This window comes from Coturnix japonica, chromosome Z, assembly GCF_001577835.2.
Source record: "Coturnix japonica isolate 7356 chromosome Z, Coturnix japonica 2.1, whole genome shotgun sequence".
NCBI lineage: Eukaryota > Metazoa > Chordata > Aves > Galliformes > Phasianidae > Coturnix > Coturnix japonica.
In genome coordinates this window covers 663,702-673,820 of record NC_029547.1, presented here as the reverse complement: position 1 = coordinate 673,820, position 10,119 = coordinate 663,702, and the positions used below count along the sequence as shown (strand labels likewise).

The 10,119-nt window shown below is 42.9% G+C and overlaps 1 long non-coding RNA gene across 1 annotated transcript; it reads right to left on the bottom strand.

The window, feature by feature from the left end:
- Window positions 1-231: 231 nt before the first annotated feature.
- LOC107325906 lies at window positions 232-9,776 on the bottom strand. The gene is made up of 3 exons (XR_001559771.2): window positions 9,413-9,776; window positions 2,981-4,382; window positions 232-468 (listed from the first exon to the last, which is right to left on the bottom strand). It is a non-coding gene; the product is annotated as an uncharacterized LOC107325906 (long non-coding RNA).
- Window positions 9,777-10,119: the final 343 nt, after the last annotated feature.

Sequence of the window (10,119 nt, the reverse complement as noted above, 5' to 3'; positions counted from 1 at the left end):
AGTTAGATGTAGAAGCTTTTTTTATCAGAATTTTGAAAGGCTTTTTGTTTGAAAATCACCATCATCTCAGGCAATTATCGTTTGTAACACACATTGCTTCCTTTGATGCAAAAATAAGGTGTGATTCCTTTAGGTGACTCCTGCCTGTTGTGATCTGGAAAGGCACGTGGCAGGGTATGCTCTCCCCACATACAACTGTGGTTTCACTTATAAAAGAAGAAAGAGTCATCCTGACGTGAAGAAAGCTTATTTATTCCTCAGTACAGTGGGTAAACATATTGCTATATTTCACATACATCTCTGACTCGAAGCCTCACCTACCAGTAGCTATTTAGTGTGATAATGGCGTTTGATAGATTGGACACAAACACCATTGTCACACTCCACAGCTCTGGCAGCACATTGTTAGCCCATGGTAGAGGTAACAGCCACGCAGCATGGAGACTTCAGCATGGAGACTTTGGAGACCTGCAAAACACAGAAAAGGCCATGTGTGTGTGCATAATTAATATGTAGTACCTTGGTGTTCTCACCAACGGTGTGAGAAATAGGACTCAGTGTTTTTGTGTCCAGCAGCTGCAGTAATCTAAAAGATAATTAGCTCTAAGTGTGCATTTGCAGGCAAAGGAAATGGACAGGCAGCTTGAGAAAGTCATCAGTCCGGTCTTAGGGGATTTTGGAGAGAGGGATGAATCATTGTCCACAGGGACTGGTGCCTTTCTTACTGATGGAGTCAACTCAGAACAAGTGCTTTGCTTTTATAGAGCTTTGTTAGGTCATAACCACAGTGTTTATTTCCCATACACATGTCTTTGCCAGCACCTTAAAGCCAGCTTGCTTGGAAGGCAGCAAGGTGCTCTTTGCTTCTCTTCCTGATTCATATCCAACAGTGAAGTAAGCAGTGTAACTGAGGTACACAACTACTGTTTCCTCTTGCAGAACAGTTTCTTTGTTTGACAGGACAGTGCTTTTCTGTATTTAATCTGCAAATCAGATAACATTTCTAAATATCACGCCTATTCATGAGGACTGGTCTAAGAGCACAAAATGCTTACTGGGTGTCACCTTATGCACAGTGACTTGCCAGACCAGCTCAGTTGTGTGCCATCAGCACATCTGAATACTGCAAACCTGATGAGAAAAGAGAGAAAGAGGAGCACAAGAAAGGAAGCAGGTTAGAAAATAGAGCCTGGGTAGTCCTTCTCTTGCTCTTCTCTGCATCCACTTTCTCTTCAGTCTATAAAGGCTGTCACCTACTGTGATGGGTACTAACTGGAAGAAACGGTGACTTATGCAGAGAGAAAGTAACTTTGTGAACATGCAAGCTGGGCGGTGAATGTTCATCACTATTTGTCCTTAACTCACTCCCCTGGTGCTTTGTCATTCTCACACAGTAACAGCTTTAGCACCTCTGCATTGTGCCTTCCAGCTGAGAAACAAAAGCAAGAGGTTTACACCTCACATGGCTCTGAAGGAAAAGGTTCTCATAAAGACCATTTATTTTAACCCTCATGGATCTGCCCATCCAGGCTGACTGTCTGCAGAGGAGCTCTGGACCAGTTTAACCATTGGTTTACAAATGCATATAATTGAACTCATGAGTAAGCGTGACTTGGCAGCAGGAGCTGAGTTCTGAGCAGCCCGTGGCTGGCAAATAGCAAAGCTATGAGTGGCTGTAAGCTGCTTACCGTGTCAGATTGCTTTGGGTTCTGAACATGATTGCTACAACTGCTCTGCTATGCCCACACTTGTCAAGGAAGCACGGCTGTAGGTGCTTGAGCAGGCCTGAGACTTTTCCAAGTGCTTTTTGCCTTGTGCTGACTTTAAGACTCTATGTGCAGTGGTGGAAGCGCATATGCAGAATGGTGGGGTGGTTGCAGACCCACCCACAGGTTGTGCCACCAGGAAATAGCAGCTACAGAGGAGCCATGTCCAAAGGAAGGAAAGGACCTCAGTACCTCCCGTGCATTAGAACAGCACTGAATGCTTTGAATTAATGATGGGAAACGCTCACTTACACCCAGAACACTTGATATCCAGTCAGGATGCTGCTTGCATTTGCATACTTGAGGTCTGTGAGGATATTTTTAATGAATGTGTCTCTGCTTTAGCTACTGATAGTTGGAAATTAATGCCAAGGGGATATACAGATACTGCACATTGCTTTCTAACTCATCATGGCAGCAGTGGTCTTCCCCCACCTTTCCCAATACGCATTTTTCTCAGCATTATATCTGCATTAGAGAAGAAAGGTAAAACAGTCCTATTCCATGTGAGCTCTGCAACCAAAAGTGAGGCAGTCGCTGGCGTATCCAGAGCCAAGAGCAGCAGGGCTCTGGCAGAGGCACCTCAGGGCTTTGCTGTGAAATACCGACAACAGCCAGATAAAGAATGCAACTGCAGCAGGCAGCCTCATAGTTCCACAGATACGTGGAAAAGGGGATATTTCCAAGAACAAAAGGTAGTGAAAGGAAGAAGCACTGCATCTTTTACTATTGCGGCGGAGCAAGAAAACCCAAAGCAGCAAGGGTGCTGCCATATAGGGAGAAAGCGAAAAGCACACATTGTCACAGCAAAAAAAACCCCTACTTTTGGCTTTTATACTATTATCAGAATGTCCTGGTCATAAAAATAATTGCAAACATGAAAGTTTTTCCAGAAGCATCACAATGTGGATCACAGCATTTGCCCCTTTCATACCTTCAGGCTTGTAAAGCGTCTCTGCAAGCCCAGTGAAGCCTGGCCAGGTTTACTACCAGCTGTATTTTCTTCCTAAACCGACCTAATCCCCTTAATAGAAAGTGTGGGCTGAGATCGCCATGTACAAGTCATTAAATCCTGCTAAATTATTCAGGCCATGTGCAGATATTTTGTTATTCCAAAGTGCTTCTTATTTGAAAGCCACTTGCTCTGTTCTTTCTGTTAGTCCGTTTTATCATCCCTTTTCCTCGTGTGAATCAAGCATTGGGAAGGCACTTACCATTGCAGACTGGGGGTCCTGCGTTGTGCCATTGGGGTCTGTCAGAACTGAGGAGCTGCTGTGTGACATTTTGCTGCACATCACTGTGCCCGTTTAGCTGGACAACCTGCCTTTCTTTTACGAGATCACAGCAGTGGTCAGCTGTTCAAGGCCTCTGTTTCCAGGGGACACCTTTGCTTCGCCCTTTATGGGATCCTGAGGTTTTAAAGTAAACAATTCATTCTCTTTCTGATAAGTCATATTAAAATATTGATCCAGGGGGAGGGGGATGGCTCTGACTGCACAGAGCCACCTTTATTCAAAAGGAGTAAGGAACAGGGGAAACAGGCTCTGGAAGCTCCCTTTTCTCTCCTTTTTTAATGCAGGTTTCATCTTCCAGTATTCCTATAATTTTCAGTGCAATACCTCACATAAGCAACAAATCAGGAGACTTTACTTCTTCTGGATGGATGTGTCCATTGGGCAGATGAAAAACACTGGAAAAATCAAAGATGGGAGAAATTCCCTACCTTGCATTCTTCTGCATTCAAGCTTTAATACTGGCTGATCTCTGACAGAGCACACATATATTTTCTGTCCTTCTTGAAATACCTCAATACTCAGTGCATGTGAACTCCAAAAATCAGAGCTCTCTTTTCATGGAGGTTTGCTACTGCATATGGAGTTCAACAACAGTTTTTTCCCCTTATGGAAACCTGCAGGTTGTGTCACTATTAGGGCACTATGGTGACACATTTTTCTAACCTCAGTTGTAAAAGCAACATTGCTACTCAATGCTTATGATATAATGACATTGCTGTACCATTTCCAGCTTTGTTGAAGACTTTAAAGAATGGGAAACACGGGTGAATAATGTGTCAGGTGACAGAAGGCAGGAAAGTGAGGAGTGAATGAGACCAGAGAAGAAAGCACGTGCTTCATCCTCTGTGTTGGGGCACTGGAGAAGGATACTGAATTAAGAGTTTTATAAGAACACAATCCTAAACTGCTTGTTTTTAGTGAAAATGTCTCATCTGGGATACACACAAAGAAGATGGAATTAACAGCAGTAGCAGCAGCACTAGCAGTAGTGGCAGTGCATGGTCTGTTCAAACAGTAGAACAGGATCTGGGGAAAATATCTAAAAGTCACTGGTATAATTATACCAGAATCCCATGTACAAACAGCACACTTTGTTCTGACAGTGCGGAGATGCATCTACAGGAGGTGACTGTCAATTTGCTTGTTGAACACAAGAGAGCTCTTCTCCTTGGAATGATGGTCTGCCATTGCAAGTGAAGAACAACCTGCTATGCACTGAGCCACTGGTGGGAGTCTGAAGCAGCATTGCAACATTCGTTAGTGTTGCAGTCTGGATTTAGTCCAATTCTTGGTAATTAAATGCCAAACGATTTGGAAATTCCTGAAAAAAAAAAAAGAAAAAAAAAAAAAAAAGGAGGAAAAAAAAAAAAAAGGAAAAAAAAACTACCCCAAAACTGCTCTGCTTAAATATCAGCAAAGGGGACACAAGGACAAACAGCGCAATGCGCATTGCACCTTCATCCAAGGGCCAAATTCTTGCCTTGACAATATGGAGGGATGACCCAAATCAAAACTATCTTCCAATTTCAACCTGACTTTGAAGGTCGCTTTGCTCAGAGCTGAGAAGTGGGGCCTGTGACCTCCAACCAGCCTTTCAAACAGAAGGTTCTGTGATGCTCTGACTCTGTTTTATGTGTGCAGCTGCTGGTAATTTGTGTGTCACCGTGCAAACATGGACACTTGGTCCACCCAAGGGCTCTTTCCTGTCATCTATCGCATATAAGATGTGGAGGATATAAATTGCAAAACAGAACTCTGAGGAATGTAACCATCTCCACAAGGAAAAGAACCCCAAAACTGAAGGAACAATAACACAGAGGTACAGTGGGTTGCTCTGAAAGTAATGCCTCCTATTTATTTCCAGAGAAACAACAACATATATGAAAAGCACAGTAACACCATTTGATGGAGCAAATTGTAAGAGACAAAGCACTATTTTTCACCATAGTCACCACCATTAGGCAATTCACTTGGTTGAGATGACCAAGATGCTCTTTATTTCGTGGTGTGACAGCTCTGTGTGGTTGTCCTGAACTTGGCTTGTCTTTCATGTTGCTGTTGCCACTGCCCAACATAATAACACAGGAGGCATTACTTTTGGAGCAGCCCTTATATAAGCAGGACTTTCCATTCTGAGAGGTTTTTCATGCTGGAAAGTTTTAACAAACAGTAAGAAACTGTTTTAAAAGGTTTGTTTAAAGCATGTTTCAGCTCAAACTGGAGATGTTCAAACAAGGGTTCCTTTATATCCTTAAAGGAGCTTCCCCGACTTCCATTTTTGTTCTTTTTATTCTATGCTCAAGATCAGAATAGTATAAAATTACCAAGAGAAAAAAAAAACCAACCATAAAATATAGCAACTAGAGGGGCCAGGCTGTGCAAGAGGAAGCACGAACTTTCTATTCCTCAACGGGGTGTCCCAACCCCTCATGCTATCCACCTAACTTGCCAAAAGCTTCAGTTCTGAGTAATGGGCATCTGGGTCTCCAGCAGGGAATGGGCTTAATATGAAAGATTCTGACCTGAAAAACATAGTGCTGTAAAGCATAGGGATGTAAAAGGAACTACAGAGGTACCAGCCCAATGAGACTCCCATTCTGCAGTCCTGTGCAGATACATAGAAATTCTCTCTTCTTGGACTCCAGCCTCATAACCTGACTGTTGCAATGATGATCATTCACATATGAGAACTTGAGCTGTATCTGCACAGATTTTCAGCCCAGTTCTATCTTTAACGAGCATAGAATCAATACTCCCAGTTTTATGCTCACACAGTGTTGGCTAATACACCTGTAGAAAACCTCGCCAGCTTCCAGATGTGGGCATAGCTTGGTTTAAAACACTCAGACTAATCACAGCCCAAGTTTTAGACCAGATGCTTTGATGTTGAAAATTGACATGCACTCAATGATGTGTCCAAATCTTCCCTTTGATATTCACTTTAGCAAAGCTATGTTGGTCTTTGTCTCTTTAGGATATGACCATGCAATTGCTACAGGAATTTTTGGCTGGAAAGTGGGCAAAAATTGTGCATGTTTATCTTTCTAACTGAAATTCTCACAGTATTCAAGGAGCAACAGACTTCATGAACATTTAAGGGTGTTCGCTTTACTAGCATCACCACTGCAGTATAACAGACCAAAGTGAAATGCATGTAGTGCTAGGGCAACTTATATCCCAGCAGTGAAAATGATGTGACCTTTCTTAGTCAATGGTAGAGGTTAAAGATTACCCGTTCTGGTCACTCTGACTACTAGAAAGATTAACTTAAAGCAATATAAAGTAGAGCAAAGGTATTTAACCTGGGAGCCACGATCTGTCCTGATTACTTCTCGGGCTCAGTAAACGAAATTGATTTGAATTTCCCAATAATCAAATTCATTACATCAGTTCTGGGTCATCCTGGCGTTCTTCATTAAATTCACCATCTGACAGGTCAGACATGATGAATACTGTCATAACTAGCAATATCAATGCTTAGAAGACAACATTCTTCTGATTTTTGACAAAACCAGAAAGTCTTCATCATTATTTCACATGAAAATTGCAAACAGCTCACTGGCCGAATGCAAACATTCCACAGACATCATATTCAGTCTTATTGCACAGCAGTGATCCTTCAGGTTGCAAATTCTGTCCTAATGAAGTTGAGTTTCACATGGCTGGTCTAGGCCTGGATGCCGTAGCTCTGCTGAACTGGAACAGCAGTCACAAAGTCCTGTTTTCAAGACCACAATTTTCAGTTTGAAACCTATAATGAATCCACTGGCTGTTGAAAATGGATTTAGGCTTTATACAGGTGTTGAGGCAAGGTGAAAATGGATGAGTCTTCAGTATTAGCAGGTGTGAGGGTGGCTCAGGGACCTTTCTGGAAGCCAGTCCTTGGATTCAAGGTGGATAGGTCTTCAGAACAGTCAGTGTTAATTGGGGAAGGTACTGTAGTGCACTGAGTGTTTAATTTACTGGACAGTGACAGCATTAGACTACCTGAAACTGCTCTTCTGGACAGACTCAAGTCGAGGAAGCTTGCAACTGATGAAGCAGGAAAGATTTGTTCTAGGCTTCTAATCTTCAGTTGTAATGTGAACGCTCAGCAGTGCCAATATGCTGCAATTACAATTGCAGTGTTATTGTTCCCTTGCTGTGTATCAGATTTGATGCTGTTAATAGAATGGATGGAAATGGGTAGAAAGATAAGTAGAAAATGAGCTGGATTTCAGGTAAATCATCAGAAAACTTGTTTATCTTCATCTTAATGCCTGGAAATCTACATAAAATTGCTGAGGATGGAAAAGTAGGTGTGATATTACTTGAATGAGAATTTTGCATTGCCTTGGCAGGTGACAGACTGGGTGCTGACCCTTGGGCAGTTCTGGTGGTTAATACTGGAGGAAGGCTTTCCTAGCAAGGCTATTCATGGCAGAATAGTGCAACTTTCTTGAGATCAGCTCTTTGCAATCTGTTTCTTAGTGCTTGCAGTCCACCAACAGAGCAGCCTGGCATGGAGTTCCCAAAGCACCTGGCTGAGGTGTAATTCCAAAGGCAATGTTGGCCAGTGACACTTAGGCATTCATGTCCCAGCAATGCAGGAGGTCCAGGCTTTGCTAAGGACCCATTCTGGATGCTGAAATACTGAGATTGATGTCGCTGAAGTGTTGCATGGTGTGAGGTGTGGATCAGTGGAAGGGGCTGCCCAGGGAGGTGGGGAATCACCATCCTTGGAGATGCTGAAGGAACATGTAGGTGTTGTACTGAGGGATGTGTTTTAGTGGCCATTAATGGTGATAGATGGGAGGTTGGATTGGATCGTCTTGGAGGTCCTTTCCAACCTTGGTGATTTTGTGATTCTATGATCTGTTCTGGGTTTAAATGGGTTTAATAGGGACAGATTACATTCTTATTGGTTTCTCAGGTAACAGTAGCTCTTTTCTGCCCTATGGAACATATTTAATCACAGTTCAGCACATGGGCCTTTTACCCTGCAGTGGATGGCAGCATATGTTAATGCTTCTTGATATCTTGCATAAGTCCTCTGTAGAGCCCTACAGCACCAGAGTCCAAAAAACAGCACCTTTTTAAAGAATTCTCTTCTGGTCTTTAATGGCTTTGCTTTTGCTGGTATTTGACAACATCCTACCCTGTCATTCACTGGAAATTGTTGCCATGAAAACAGAAACATGCAATATTTTGGCCCTTTTTTGTGTGTTTTCACAGACACCACTGATCTGCTGTGTGCAAATGTAGGCTTGTTTTTGGAAGAGAGAGCTCGATGTGAAAAGGGAAGGGTTTCTCACCTCTCTGTGGTATGCGAGTGTGGTGGGCACACTGAGCATGGGAGCTCTTGTAGGACCCCTGGTTGGTGTAAAGCTATTAGGAATTAAGTGCAGATAGTGGGATTTGGCTGCCTTTGCTCTCACGTAGCAATTCAAATGGCCAGAACTTTATATTGATCGCCATGCCTGCACTGGTTAGCCAGGTTATACAGCGTTGTGATCCAAATAAGCTTAAAAGACAAATTAATTTGTAACTTCTTCCCTGTCATTTTTTTCCCTGTACTTCATTTCTTAATATCCATTACTTTGGTATTAGTGGTCAAAAGGGAAATGAGTTTGACCAGCAGACCAGTCTGTAAAGTCACGAAGGTAGGGGGGTGGGGAAGAAAATTTGTTTGTAGTAAAGGCCCACTTGAAATACTTACACATTGAAAAGAAAACATATATTTTTTGAAACTCAACTCAGGCGTTACAGTAACCTTTTCTTAGAACTGTTCTATTGCTGTTGGTGCACAGGCTGTATTTCATACCTACAGCACAGCCCCCACAATGCAGTACGGCTCTGCTCCTTGGCTGAGCCACTGAACCCATCTTGCTTTTGTTTCTCAGAACAAAACACACGCATCTAAGCCACAGCTTTCTTTAAGCTGCAAACTGCTTCAGGCACACTGAGCCTTAGAGGACTCAGCGCGAGCAGAAGCAGCTTGAATTTTCTGGCTTTTATTTTAAAAGCTAAAACTTTCCACTGGCTCAAAATGAAAGGACAAGTTCCACTCTTGTTATTTCCCTCTTGTACTGGAAATCAATTTAACACATGCAATAGCTGTTTCAGCAATGACAGTGGATAAAGCTTTTGCAAACAGAAGATAGACAGGTTTGAGTTTATACAAAGACCAAGTAGTTGGTCTTGTGTTGAAATGGAGATTGCAACTCTTGCGAGTTGCAGTAATTGCAACACACTGTCATGGCTTATTCAGGGGTTCAGAGATTGAGAAGGATGATCTGCAAGCAGAAATAACAAACCTTTGATTTCATACTTGCAGAATACGTTCTGTATGAAATGAAACTTGCAACTCACCTGCTGCTCCTAGAACACTCTTCAAAACTTGCTTTTCTTCTGTGGAAGTTTATTATGCCTGGAAGCAAACAACCGTGCCACATGTACAAAGCTTGGTTTTATCCCCGCTGCAGAGCAGGTTATTTCCTCCTGACATTAGCTGATGTGTTTTTTTCAGCTTACTTTCAGGCAGTATCCTCTGCAGCTGCCTTTAAGCTGCACAGCACTGTACAAAGGTGGCATTTGTGGCCCCTCTGCCAAGAGAACAGACTCTCTTTGCTGCCTCAGGGTCAGAATGGACCCTTTCTCCAGAGTTTGTTAAAGATTACTCAGTCTGAAATGCATCAGGAGCAAGGCTTCTCTTTGATTTGATCACTGCTGCGGGTGTTGCATCTGCAGGACTTGTCAGCTCTGCTCTGTTGTTAGCTCATGTGAGAGGGCTTCATTTGCCATTAAGGCATCTGGTGATGTCTACAAAAACGCAGTGCAGCTTCAACACCCATGAGCAGGCTCAGTCTCTGGGGGTTTGTTCTCCTGTTCTGGCTGTTGGGTTTTATGGGTACTGTTCTTTGTGCCTCTGGAGTGAGATTGCTTATAACTGCAGTGCCTGGGCTCTCAGCAAGGTGCTGAGCTGAGGTATGCACTGATGCAACGTGGTCACTGGTGCAGTAACACATGCAGCAACATGGTCACATATGCAATATTGCACATACTGCAGTGCTGTGCAA